The sequence below is a fragment of the Corvus kubaryi genome, unplaced genomic scaffold (assembly GCF_017639235.1).
Source record: "Corvus kubaryi isolate FWS band 111438036 unplaced genomic scaffold, C.kubaryi_AGA036_p1.0 37385, whole genome shotgun sequence".
Taxonomy (NCBI): Eukaryota; Metazoa; Chordata; class Aves; order Passeriformes; family Corvidae; genus Corvus; species Corvus kubaryi.
In genome coordinates, this window is record NW_024581127.1 from 33,977,643 (window position 1) to 33,991,942 (window position 14,300).

Sequence of the window (14,300 nt, forward strand, 5' to 3'; positions counted from 1 at the left end):
CAGTACCATAGAGGAGTGTTACTGGAGCAAAAGAGATTTGTGAGAATTCATTTTTTCACTGAGGCTGCCATATATTATCTCTTGATCCTGTTCACTGTTAAGATCCATGAAGTCTTGGTCTGGCAAAGCTAAAAAGCTATTGTGTGTCAGTAGGATGGAAGGAGGAGCAAAAAGTGGGGTCAAGAAAAATCTGTGTTTCACAGGATGTGAGGGTGGTGGGCACAGGTTGCCCAGAGAAGCGGCCCCATCCCTGGAAGTGTTCAAGGCCAGGTTGGATGGGGCTTGGGGCAACCAGGTCTAGTGGAAGGTGTCCCTGCTTGCAGAGGGTTCAAATGAGATGATTTTAAGGTCCATTCCAACCCTAATTATTCCATGGTTCTCTGATAAGATTCCATGTAGCTATGATGCCAGGAAAGAATTAGTATTTTTCATTAATATATAGATATACACATCGAAGTTCTACTGTGATTAAGTAAATTGATGTGAATACTACAGGCACATTAGACTTTCAGTTTCTAAAGATTTATATTTTTAAAAGTGTCCAAAAAGTAATAGTAAAAAGGAAAAAAAATGGACAAAAATCTGTCATCTGATTCAATTGACGTCAGAGCCATTTTCCCAAGAGGGTAAAGATCACCACAAGGCCAAAACCCAGCTGAAGGCTTAGCATCACTTCAAATCCCTCCAGAAAATGAAATTTCACTGATGGGTAAGTCTCAAAGCAGGCTTTTACACAGTGGGAATTTTCGCAAATGTGGAGGTTTTATTCTTTTGTGCTTTCTCAGTGACCTTTGACTAAATGTGTCTTTTCCACAGCAATCAAGCAACATTAAGAATAAAACGGGGAAGATAAAAAGCACCTTGAGAACATTTGTTTTTATTGCAAGGTGTCCCATTCCCTGTCATCCTGGGGAAATGAAGCCTGGGAAGGAGAGAAGTAGAAAGAGAACTTTATTGAATTGACTCTTCCCACTCCCATTTCATGACAATGAAACATAAATTTTAACACCTAGACAATTTGTTTTGGCATAAATACACAGCTTTAAAAATTAATAAAAAGCTATATCAATTATAAAAGTGATTTACCAAGCACAATAAATTTTGTCACCTGTCACTTTTATGCTTGCATACCTGCTCTCTCTCTCTCATTGACTTTTATGCTTTCTATATACTAAATACTCTCATGATCCTACAATAGATTTCACACGGTTTGACAGCCAGAGACTTTTGTTACATTATTTAATTTTTTTCATTTTTTAGTTGTTGTTTAGGGGAATAATTCAAATCTCAGTTTTATTCTGCCTTCATTTACAGCCACTTGCAGTCAGTCACCTTGGATACTTGTCTTGTTCATTATTTATCATCATATGTGTGGTGATGTTTAATGCCAGAGGCAGAGATGGGCTCTCATTTGCCTTTTTTACACACAGAATAAAATATCTTAGTTCTTTTCCACGAATACTGTAAATTTAAAGATAGATTGAACTCCTGTGTGATAAAATTCATCTCTTTATATAGCCTGAATGTTCTGTAATACTTTTCAATCTCAGTACAAATGGTTTTGGGTTTAAATTTTTGCAAACAGCCACCATTTCTTGGGGTTTTTTAACATTTATTTCAGTTTTGAAAAAAGAGGAATTTGAAGTGTTAATATTACATGGAGAGCTGTTTTTCCTCCCCATTAATGGAGCTGAGTGGTTTTGATGCTAGAAACTGTTCTCACTGCTCATCAAAGCTTTAGTGGAATTTACCAGGGAAACATTATATTTTTTAAATGAAAAATAACTTCTAGAAAAGCATCAGATAAGCTTACAAAAAGTAATCTGCCTGCCATCCAACAGTGTGATCTAGAAATAAAAGTTACATATACTATAAAAATTATAGAAATCTTGACAGAAGTCACATTCATGGATATTCCCTCACCCTTAGTTATGTCTAATATTACTTAAACTAAGCAAGGCCAAACTCTGACTTTTTCTTTCTGAGAAAGCAGTTTAGAAGCCACAGCAGCCTTTCCACTGCCTGTTAGAGATTTCTCAGCCAGCCCTGGCTATGTCTCAGTGCCATTCCAGAGGAGCCTGTCACCCGGAAAGGTAAAGTTCCATATGGAGCAGAGGTGCAGCAAGTCCCCTTTGATGAAAATCTCATCTCAAATGCAGAAAACTCATGGAAAAGTGTTGATAAGTGGCAGGCTTATCGATTTCCTGAATTCCAAAACTCTGAAACCAGCCTGGAAGAGTTTCAAAATTGCTGGATGACCCAGTGAACTAATGGAGGTTTTTCCCAAGACGGTGCTCTCAGTATCCCAGAAAACATTGGTGACATTGGATATTCAGGCTGTGCTTGGAGCTAGCATCTCCTTCCAACCTTGGATACACCTTTTTAGGTTAGATATGGACAGGTGGCTCAGCAGCAGGAGTACAAGGGTTATTCCTGTTGTTCTTTCTCATCCTCTCCTGCAGTTTGCTCCCCCTCCACACTGCATTGCACCCCTGCATGTGAATTCATGCATCTGAATTCCAGCCAAATCTTTCTTTTGTGTTTAGGTACCTGAAAGAAAATGGGAGACCATAGAATCATAGGATGGTTTGGGTTGAAAGGGACCCTAAATATCATCTAAATCCAACTTCCTTTGCCATGTGCCCCATCCAACCTGGTCTTGAACACTTCCAAGGATGGGGAATCCACAACTTTTTCTGGCTAGCCAGTTCCAGCTCAGTTCAACCACTGCTAAGTAAATCTTCTCCTCAGCTTTTGTCTGTGTAGAGGTTTTCTGCCACAGAAATTTGCCAACAGAAAATTAATCTCCAAACATCCTCAAAGACAGCTTGATGCAGTGCAAATTTCATCTGTTTGGTGTCAACCCTAAGAGCAGCAGGGAAAATGTGTGTTTCTTGGTATCACTTCCCTGTAGTGACTCTAATTGTACCAAACCTCAAGGGGTTCAGCTATAAATACTGAGTGCTGGAAGAAGACATTGACTGAAGGCAGGGAATCTGTATAAAACAAATACATTCCCCTCATGAAGAGCACTCAAGTCAATTAAAGGTTCTCATCACAGTTAGAGATAAATTGCTCGTGTCTGACATATAGTTTTGAGTCATTAACTTAAAAAAGATGGAGCAGGAAAGAGCTCATTTAGTCCGGGAGATAAAGGAAAACTGAAAATTTCAGAACATATTAACACAAAGAGCATGCTGGTCTCCCTTTACCTCTTTGTAGTATCATTTAGGCATTAAAATTGACTAAAATTCAGGGGCTGAGGCTGATGAAGTCTGAACTTGGTATTTCAGCAGTGCCATTGAAGAAGATGGTGCCACAGTGGAGTGGGAGAGACCTAAAGCCTTAAGCTGCCACCACCCCATCAATTAACCTCAGGGGATGAGATAAAATGTAGGAAACTCTGGAAATCTGGTACTTCCCTCTCAAGCTTTACTGCAACTGCCCTTTGGAGGAGAGCTATGAAGAAAGTGATGGCTCACTGCATGTTCTTAGGACAGGGATGAGTGATGACAAGGACAGGGATGAGGGTTATCATGCAGATGTCCTCGGATCCCAACTATCTTCATCATCTGTGGGGAAACTGTGAGTTTAGAAAACATGTGTGATCCTATTGGCTTGGATACAACCCTTGGTCTAACATCTATTTACAAAACCTGTATTCAATATGTTCAATAGCTGTCATACAGACCTTTGTTTAGAAATTATAACTTGTATATTGAGCAAGACAAATGGAGAACTAAGGAAGGAAAACACAATCCCTTTTTTTTTCTAGTTTTATATTTATAGATATAATATATACTAATGGGAACAGTTCCCTGAAAGCTGACACCTGAATCTAGTGCACACCTGTGCTTAGATTTTCAATCCCCAAGATATTTCAGGCAAAATAAATTTTGCATGGGATTATGGTAACCACTACAGCAGGAGCAGGAAGGTGTTATAACAGCTTAATTTTTTCAGGACCTTCATTTCTTAGTAATATTTAAGAACCCAAATACTTAAACATGGGATGCTATTGCAGTCTAGATTAGAATTTTTGTAGGACTTCTCTTTTTTAGCCCAAGATACCTAGTGGTTTTGCTCTAAGCATATTTGGTGATTTCTTGTGTTTCTATTGATGCTACTAGCACTGCTTAGGCTACAAGACTCTCTGAAATGTTGTGTTTATCCTAGTGATAGGCTGTAGATTTTCTATCAACATCAACCTTTAATGAACAGTAAACACCTAGGACTTACCTGAAGATGAGATGCCTTTATGGGTAATTAACTTGTGGTGAAATCATGAGCAGCTCAGGTCTGACTGTGTTACAGATTAACCCTTTTATTTCTTTCCCAAAGGAAACACTGTGTTTTTTTTAATTCCTCAAAATAAGTCAGTGTGACAGTCAAGTACTGCAGACTTTAAGACAAAAATACTTTTTGGTTTCTGTGGGTGTAGCCCCTGCTTTGGGGGCTGTAAAAGAACTTCAAGACTGGTCCTGATCTCTTGAATAATTTCTCTGTGGTGTTTTGCCAGACAGATTGTGGACTGTGGCTTGTGTCACAATAATAAATGCCAGACATTTGTCATGCAGATAGTGTCTCATGGGAGCTCTTTAACAGGCAAAATGAAAATCCAAACACATGGGCACTTCAGTTGAGGGCAGGAGTGTTGATCTCCAGCGGAATACAAGGTGACCCTGCTTGTCTGATGGAAGTAGAGATTGGAGGGAAGCAAAGTGCTTTTTCTCTTGGTTTTTTCCTTTTCTCTGGTTTTTGATCTGCGTTTTAAGGCTGCAGTTCCAAGGCAGAAATGTAATTCTTGTGGATTTTCCACATGATTATGTGCTTCAATATAACCACAGCTTTCATTAAATGGAAGCCATGCTCTTCAAATTGCAGTAATTTGGCAACCTTTCCCAAGATACTGTCTGGCAAGGGTGAAGCAGCAGCTTTTAAGATTTATTATGAAATGCATTACCAAAAAGAACTTAGTGCTGTAGAGTTTTGCTGCAGGCACACCTGAATCTCTGGAAAAATAGGACTACTACAAAGTTTTTATGATCTTAGTGGACAGAACAATCTACAGCCAGAGAAGCAGTGACTACAGGTGCCATGACAAGTGAATAACACAATAAATACCATGAATAATTACACTTTGTAATCGTATACCACATTTTGTAACATATATTAACACCACTTATTTATATTTTCTATAGTTTAATCTTGAATGTTCTCACAGGAAGTTTTTTTGATCAAGATGCTAAAAATAAGGTGCCAGCTCAGTGAATTATTTTACTCTACTGTAGATCCTAGCCAGTCTAGGGGATTGTTGTCATATTTGAGTAAATTATTCTTCAGAGTTTGAAAAATTCTGCTGCGTAATATAGTGGAGTTTAATGGCTTCACATTCAGCCCACAGACAGGCAGTACACAGCCACAGGAAAAAACAGTGTCTGAGATTATAATAGGAGGAAGACATAAAAGAAGGATTCAGGTAGAAGGAAAAATGTTCCATGTAGACACCAACATAATGATTGCAACACCTACAAGAATGGTTCCTACCCACAAGTCATTCAAGTTATATTTCAAAGAAAATAGCATTTTTCCTCCTCCCTCTAAACAGAGCTAGGCAGTGGAAAAAATTCTACTTAGAGGAATTCTATAATTTCCAACCGTTTTACTATTTGGAGATGGAGCAGATATATTCCACCTCAATAAAACTTCCAAGGAAATGAAATTATAAAAGAAAAAAAACTTTGGTTCTATACATGCTAACTTTTGGAATTGCTTTTTAAAAAATTCATTTCTTCTGCACCAAAAGTGCATTTCCAACTGTTTCATTTTCCCTTTCCAAACAGAATTTTAACTTCCTTTTCTTATTTCAAAATGTTTTCATTTAAATGAAAATGAAAGTGTATGATGAAAACATCTTATGACTAAACAGCCTAACCAACTTTTTCAGAGAACCTCGTTTAGGCTTTTGAAGGTTTCATTCCAGCCCACACACTTGAGGAGCTTTGTGTGAGCTCCCTTTAGAGGAAGAAATGAAGAGCTTGGGTGAATAACAATAAATTAGATTTCTAAACCCACATGTTTGCATCTTTCTCAGTAGGTTGCAGCTATTTCCTTCAGAACCGGGTCCTTTCAGTCAGATCTCTGTCATTGCAAAACTCTGTCTAGAGAGCTTCACCTTCAAATTAGCCAGAAAGTGAATCTATTTTAAAGGAAACATAAAACTGGTGGCGAAATGCAAGGCCAGATAAGGATAATTGGAGGACTGTGAGTTGAAATGTCTTTTCTGCAGTTGGATATGCCTTGTCCATATCTGAGCCATGGCCTTATCTTATCAGAGGGTTGTAGACATGAATAACTTCCACATTTTTGAGACAAATCATAGAATCCCAGAATGGTTTGAGTTGGAAAGGACCTTAAAGATCACCTCGTTCCAACCCCTGCCATGGTCAGGGACACCTTCCACTATCCCCAGGTTGTGCCAAGCCCCATCCAACCTGGCCTTGAACACTTCCAGGGGTGGGGTACCCACAGGTTCTCTGGGAAACCTGTGCCAGGACCTCTCCACTCTCACAGTAAAATATTTCTTCCTAGCATCTAATATAAACCTCTCCTCTTTTAGTTTAAAAACCATGCTAAAAGGAGAGATGTAGTAGTCCAAGGGAGATCAGAGAGTCCTTGTTGTGAAAGTATTACTTTTTATTAGGGTTGGACAAGTGTCCAACAAAGTGTCCAACAAAGCTGCTCCATCACTCCCTCCTCAGCTGGAGAGGGGAGAGAAAACATAATGAAAGTCTTGTGAGGTGAGATAAGGACAGGGAGAGATCGCTCACTGATTACTGTCATAGGCTCGACTTGGGGAAATTTATTTATTATCAGTCAGATCAGACTGGGAAAATGAGAAATAAAACCAAATCTTAAAAACTCTTTTCCTCTTCCCTTTCCTTCTTCCTGGGCTCAGCTTCCCTCCAGATTTTCCCTATCTCCTCATCCCCAGTGGCTCAAGGGGACAGGGAATGGGGGTTACAGTAAGTTCATCCCACATTGTCTCTGCTGCTGTTGGCTCCATCTTGCTGGGAAGGGTGGAATGAAGTTTATGAATTCTTGAATGTCTGGAATCCTGTGTGAGGATTGTGATGCTCAAGCATCACTGATATAAGATAGGGAGTGTAACAAGGAGTGATTTGATTTGAAGTTGCCTTCATGAACTAGAGAAAGCCACATTAAGCAAAATCTGAGCTCCACACTTATTTCAAGATGCTGACCTGCAGTGAGATCTGGCTGTAATGCCTTGGATTTGTTGATCCTCCATTAAATAGAAGAAGCATGACATGGAAATTCAGTTTCTGGATGGTCAGTGAAGAGAAAGTCCAAATATAAACTTATTTTGTTCTAAATTGCTGTTGCTTCCATTGATGAAAGTGGTGTAGATCATAGCAGTCTTCAGAACAAGAACTACTGGCAGAACTACTCAGAAACTGTTTTAATCATATGCAAATTTTTTTTAAAGTAGAAATTTATCAGAATGGAGACACATAAAAATCCTCAGGAAAAAAATCTCTAGTTCAGGATAGAATAAAACTACATTAACAGAGGGAGAGAAAACCATTGAAGGAAAAGTGGTATGGTATATTTGGCTCTGGGTTTTAAGCATATTACCTGTATTTGTATAAAATAAGATGTGTGAGACAGGAAACAATCAGAAAAAAATTCTATGGGATGGCAGCTAGGTTGCTTTTCCTCTTAAACACAGCTCAAAGGGTGTCCAAATAAGGATTTTAAATCAAACCCTTCACAATCTAGATTATTTAACAGCAAATTCTCTTAAGCAAGACAGTTGCATTTTCTCATATCTCATGTTCTAAACAGCAGACTGACAAATATGAAGTCAGTGAGCCACACCTGAGCTCATCTTGTTTTCCAGTCTAATTTTTGCCTTCTTTGATGCAGCAATGACTATTTTTATCTTCTTCCTCTGCAAAAGCATAATCCTGCCTGGCTCTGGGTCTGGAATGGCACCCCGTAAAACAAAATAACGAGGCACTTCCTTCCCCTACAAACTAGGCCCCAGTGGGAAACTCTTCTGCTATTTAAAAAGATTGAAATACTGGAACAGTATTTTTCTCATACCTTTGTATGAGCCAGAGACTCTGCTTTAGGGACTTAAGCCTAAATGCTGCTCTCCTCAGTCAATCTAATGATAGCTTCAAGTTCAAAAAGAGTTGCTCATTTTATTACCACTCTTACTGCCACTGTTGTAATTATTTTGTTCATCTCACTGTCTCTAGAAAAATTCTGACTAGTTATTAATATCTCAAGGCACATCTAAAACTTCCATCAGCTTCATTTGAAAGGAAAAGTGAGGATTTTGTTTGCAACCGAGCCTGCCATCCTTTTCCATTTGGGTTTTAATTTCACTAGAAGGTGTTGGGTTGCCATGGCAAAGCTCATCTCTTCCCTTCCCTGTCTCGGTAGGTGCTTTGGAGGGGGAGGTGGTCAGAACAAGGGGTAATTTGTGCTAATGAACAGCTGTGTCCCAAGAATGTGTTCATACAGAGCTCACTTTCAAGTTCCTCCAAAAACACCCCCACAGGAAATCCAGCAAATTCTCAGCCAAGGGGATGCAGAGAATTTTGTAGAAACTAAAGCCAGGCAATAAAAGGTTTGGATTCAGTTTCCCGTGTTCCAACCTGATTATGGTAGCAATAAACACAGGAATGAACAGACCAAACCCCTAAATCCTCACTGGTCTTTCCTTGAAGTTAAGGGAAGAGCTCATGCAGGACACTGAACCATGCCAGTGGTCTAACTGTTAAATGATGCAGCAGAGAGAATCCTTTGTGATACTGGGTTCATGTGGAGTCCTTCCTGGCAGAAATTTTGGAGTGAATTATATTTTTCAGTGTGTCTTCCAGGATGCAGATGAAAAGAGGAAAGCATTAAACAACTTATTTCATAATTAGGAGGAACATCTGGGTAATGATTTAATTTACCAGGTGGAATAGTGCTGTGCTACTATTAGATTATAAACCCTTGAAGGCATGGAATTGCCTTTAGAACAAGCAACACTGAAATCTATGTGTATTTTCATAGAATAATAGAATGGTTTGGTTTGGAAGGGACCTTAAAGATCATCTAGTTCCATCCCCCATGCCACAGAGAGGGATACTTTTTCTCAATAAAAACTTCCACGGTCTTGTTCTGGTCTTTCAATACCTTCACTATGACCGTGGAAAATGAGGAGACTCCAATGAGTCACAGGTTGGACTTGATGATCTCAAAGATCTTTTCCAACCTGGTTAATTCTGTGATTCTGTGATATAAATTAGTACCTGTTCTGAGGATAACTTCAGGAGGATTTTAGAGGTGAGACGGGGATCTGTAGCAAAACTTTATGCTTAGATGTATTTTTCTCCACTTCCTGGGATGCCTGTGTTTTACTCACTGCTGCAAGTAACAGGATTCTGCGCAGCCAAATATGTTGAGGGAACTTCCAGACAAGTGCTGCCACTGCTGTGAATGAAGAGCCAAATTCTTAGTAATGTTTATTTGCTGAGTTACTCTCCAGGCCAGTGAGGAATTAAAGAATCACTTAGGTTGGAAATCTGGATTTCCCTAATTAACCTTCTGTTGAAAACAGGGCTGATTTGCAAGGTAAACCTCCTTCCCCTTGGCTGGTGCAGCAAAATCTGAAAATATTTGAGATGTCACAGGCTCTCCAGCCCCTATATGTGTACTTAACCATTCTGGTGATGAAGAATTTTTAAAAAATATTTCCAAACAGTGCTGAAATTTGTGACCACTGCCTTTAGTGGGAAACCTCTGAAAGGAGCCTGTATCTATCTGCCTTCGATCTAGCACTGATAAATTTTGGTAAGATTGCAGTTAGTTACCCCATATCCTTTTCTTCTGGCTAAACAGGTTAAAACAAAAAAAGGCACCACTATATAAGAAGAACATTAATCTATTAGAGTGTGTCTGAAGGAGGGTAAAGAAGGTGGTCAAGGGTCTGGAGGTGAAACCATACAAGGAGCAGCTGAGGTCACTTGGTTTGTTCAGCCTGGAGGAGACTGAGGGGAGACCTTGTTGCAGTTACAACTTCCTCATGAGGGGAAGAGGAGGAGCAGGCACTGATCTCTTCACTGTGCTGAGTAATAGGACCCAAGGGAATGGCCTGAAGTTGTGTCAGGGGAGGTTTAGGTTGGATATTAAGAAAAGGTCTTTCCCCCAGAGGGTGGCTGGGCACTGGAACAGGCTCCCAGGGAAGTGGTCACAACAACAAACTGGACAGAGTTCAAGAAGAGTTTGGAAAATGCTCTCAGGCACATGGTGTGACTCTTGGAGTTGTCCTGTGCAGGGCCAGTACTTGAACTCAATGATCCTCATGGGTCCCTTCCCACTCAGCTATTCTGTGATTCTGTAAGTCTCTTTTAGCTTCTCCACATAAGGGTCCACTGCTGACCCATCTGCAGTTTGTTCCCCAGCAGAAACCCAAGTGAAAGAAAACAACCCGGCTGTCATCCTCCCTGCCTGACCTTACAAAGTGCTCTGTCCATCACAGTGCTCCAGCACTGCGAGTTTCCTCCCTGTAATTCCAGTGTCACAGCTCTGCACCTGCACACAGGTTTCTCATTCTTCCTGTTTGTTGTGCTGGGTATGTTCAGGTACTCGAGATGCCCTTCATCAAGGGAGAGTCACAGATCCCTCTGCTGCCCTGTGCTCTGCTTGCTTCCTCTCATCCACACTTTTCTGATTATCCAGGGTGTTGCTCTCCCTAGTCCAGCAAGCTGAGTTCAAAACCCTCCTTTGCCAGGTTAGCAAGTCTCTTTCCAAAAATGCTCTAGTCTATCCTTGCTCTTTGAAGCAGATCCAGTTGTCCCAGACTCTCAGCTGTTTAGGGAAGACTTTTTTCACTGTCTTTTTTTAATTAAGCCTCTCTAAAACACACGTGCAATTTCAAACAGTGGGACTGAAGTGCAGTCATTAATGACTAATGAGGAACTGAGGACTGACCTGCAGGAGACCTCCAAATTGAATATTTTCTTTTCAGATTTAGTACGATTAAATAAATTGGTTTTGTGTCCAATCACTAGCTTTACGAGAGAATTATTTTCCTGCTGCTCTGTCCAAACCCACAGAGACTAATTTAGATAGCATTAATTGGTAATTTCCCAGATCAAAGCCTTTAATCAAATCAATAAAGATACACACTCTACAGTGTGCTGATTATCACTCATAGATATAAAATATTATTTGTCATTTCTACTTTGAGATGACATCAGAGGAATACCAAGACCAACAAGGAGAGATGTCCTGATACCTTATAATATGTTGATTATGCAAGTGGTTTCCCTAAATTATTTGCTTGCCAGGGCATGGGGATTCTCCTTGCTGTAAACTTCCTTCAACTCCACGATATATTGGTAGCCTAAACATACATAAATTACTGTCAACAACCTCCGTGATTATTTTTGTAAAAGTTGCAATTCCTATGGAGATGTTTCAGAATGAGATTATTAATTATTTTGTTGAGGAGAAAGGGGAGGGGCTAAAAGGCTGAACAAGTAATGGTTGTTTATCTTAAGAGTGAGCAGTGTGAAAAGTGACCCAATTTACATGGCAGGGGCAGCTGTATACCTGGTTTTCCTATATCAATACGGAATCTTGTTTTTTTCCTGTTCAAAGGGGAAAATTTTATCTAAAAGTTGTTGGTTTACTGCTTCTTGATATAAACACCGAACAGTTAATGTGATGGATCTAACCCTCTAAGCCTTTTAGAGGGAAGGGACCAGATTCACAGGGAAGGATGCAAAAAGAGTTTTAACAGAAAATGGGTGAAAACCATGTTTGCATGTGATCTACCCTTTCCAACCCCTTAGACCTCTATTTTCCCACATTTATTCTTCCCAAACCACCTTTCCATGCCTTAGGGTGTTCCTCACCTATAACATGCTGTGACACAGTAGTGGAAGGTGTTCCTGCCTAGGGCAGGAGGGGTGGAATGAAATGATGTTTAAGCTCCCTTTCAACCCAGGCCATTCTGTGATTCTATGATAACTTTTTTCCCAGATCCAGTATCGGCCATAATTCCTTGGTCCTGTACATTGCTTTCCACCTGTGGATCTCAAAGCACATCCAGAAGCCAAAGCAGGGAAGCAGGGTAACCCATCCATGACATGAATCCTTAGATCCCAGCTCAACAAACCTGCTCACACATTTCATCATCCATTTATTTATTTTTTTTATTTCTAGTCTCACATTTGTGAACATATCAGTGAAATTCCCCGTTCCTTTGGCAAACCTGCACCGGTGGAAGAAAATGTGTTTTCTGCTTTGTTTTCCTTTGTTTGTGCATTCTACATTTGGGAGCAGGGTGGGGAATCAACAGCTCTGTGAAGACCAGCTGCTTGCAACATGCTTCCCTTGCAGCTTTCAGTCAGGAATCTGACAGCTTCAGTTATTGTGATGGAGAAATAATGAGGTGAGAAAAGAGTTGTCAAAAAAAAGATCGCATCTCTTCTTCCAAGGAAGTAATTTACTTTTTGTGTGTTCTGTGGCTCCCAGAGACAAGATGTAAGGACTCCAGTTACAGGGAAAAATTCTGTATTTCCCTAAACCAAGGCAATTATGAAAATAAAACAGAAAAATATGGTAAATTGTCTACAAAAAAAGAGAGGCCTATTAGTTTTATTATGACTAATTTAATTAAATGCAGCTGTTAACAGCACTTAGGCTATAGGTGACTATGAGTGATCAGATCACCATGGGTCGCCTTTGTTGTTAAAGGCGAAAGACTTAGCAGTGTTAATGGATTTTAAGGCTAATGTACCTCATCCTAAAACAAATTCCTGTATTTGGCCAGGTGAATTCCCCCCTAAATCCTTTAATTCTATTAATCACCATAGATACGTGGTGCCAACTAAGACATTCCGTGGGAAACTGGCAGATCTGATGTAGGATATCTGCACTACTAAATGGATCCAGGAGGGATACCCTAATGCATCTAAAATGGGACTAAAAACTCATGTTTATGCACCTGAAACATGCAAAAGTTCACAACTACTGAAGAAACCTGATACTGCCTTGAATATATATTTCTTTATCTGTCCAGCCTGGCACCAAAAGGACAGAAGTTTCAGGACCTGGGATATTCCAGGTAGATTTTTTTTACACCCCCGACATCCACAGGAGGAATCTCAGGGCATCTCACACAGTACCAGGTCACTTTTGCTGAGGCAACTGAACCTCCCTCAGCTGATGCACTGGAGTATAGGAGAACATTTCAGGTGCAGTACTGCAGGTGGGGTCTCACCAGAGCAAAGCAGAGTAGATGGGAGGAATCACCTCAAAAGCATATTTTTAGACACATTAATTATGTCCCTAGTGGTTTTCCAGAGTATTGGTTGGTTGGATGCAGTGGGCTGATCTGACTGATTAGTTCTCCATGCACCACGACATGCATTTAAGCACTGATGCATATCTACATGTAAACACCTAAGTTTCAAGCTAGGTGGATTCCAGTTAATCTGGATTTAAACACTGAAAATTAGTTGAGATCACCCACAACATACGTGACTGGACCAACAGAGTTACCTACACTTTACACAGCTAAAGAATGGTGAAAAGCCTTAAAATTTCAGGATTAAATTTTAGACACAATCAACTTAGTAAAACTGTCCCTTGATAAATCTGGTCATTTACATGTCTTAACTCTGGGATTCTCCCTTGAGAAGATGGAAATATAATTTAAAAGATATAAGTCATCATCTTGAATGGTGCTTGAATGTTGAGTCACCCTCCATTGCATCATTACTTCTCCATGAAACGATGATGCTGAAGGTACTTAGAGCCACATTTGGAAAGAAGGTTCAACACTTTTTTAGCATTTACAGCACTGGAAGTGCAAGACAGGCACAGTTTTGGGGATTTTTTTGGACCCTCTCAATTTGGCATGATACATATGGAAAGAAGATACACTTTTCATTTGCAAATGAAGCGCAGGCACCTTTGAACGTGCACGTTCTCCTACATATGTGCCTGACTTTTGCACGACTATGATTAGCACAACCAATCCACATTCCTTATGCTTTGCACGCAAACCTGAGACTCCCTCTTGGACTGCAAATATTCCCTGAAGCAGTATTTACACTTGTAAGACAAGCGGATTGTCACTATCCTACAAGCCTTATCCATAGTCAAGGGATCATGGCCAGTGGAAAGAATTTTATTTTTTCCAGTGCTCCACTTGCATGATAAATTCTGACTTGTGTTTTCAGCTTCCTCCTCTTTTTGTTCCCACGCCT

The 14,300-nt window shown here is 40.0% G+C and overlaps 1 long non-coding RNA gene across 1 annotated transcript; it reads left to right on the top strand.

Moving 5' to 3' along the window:
* Positions 1-269: 269 nt before the first annotated feature.
* Positions 270-12,063, top strand: LOC121668553. Its single transcript, XR_006017447.1, has 2 exons — positions 270-307; positions 11,970-12,063. It is a non-coding gene; the product is annotated as an uncharacterized LOC121668553 (long non-coding RNA).
* The last annotated feature ends 2,237 nt before the right edge of the window (positions 12,064-14,300 follow it).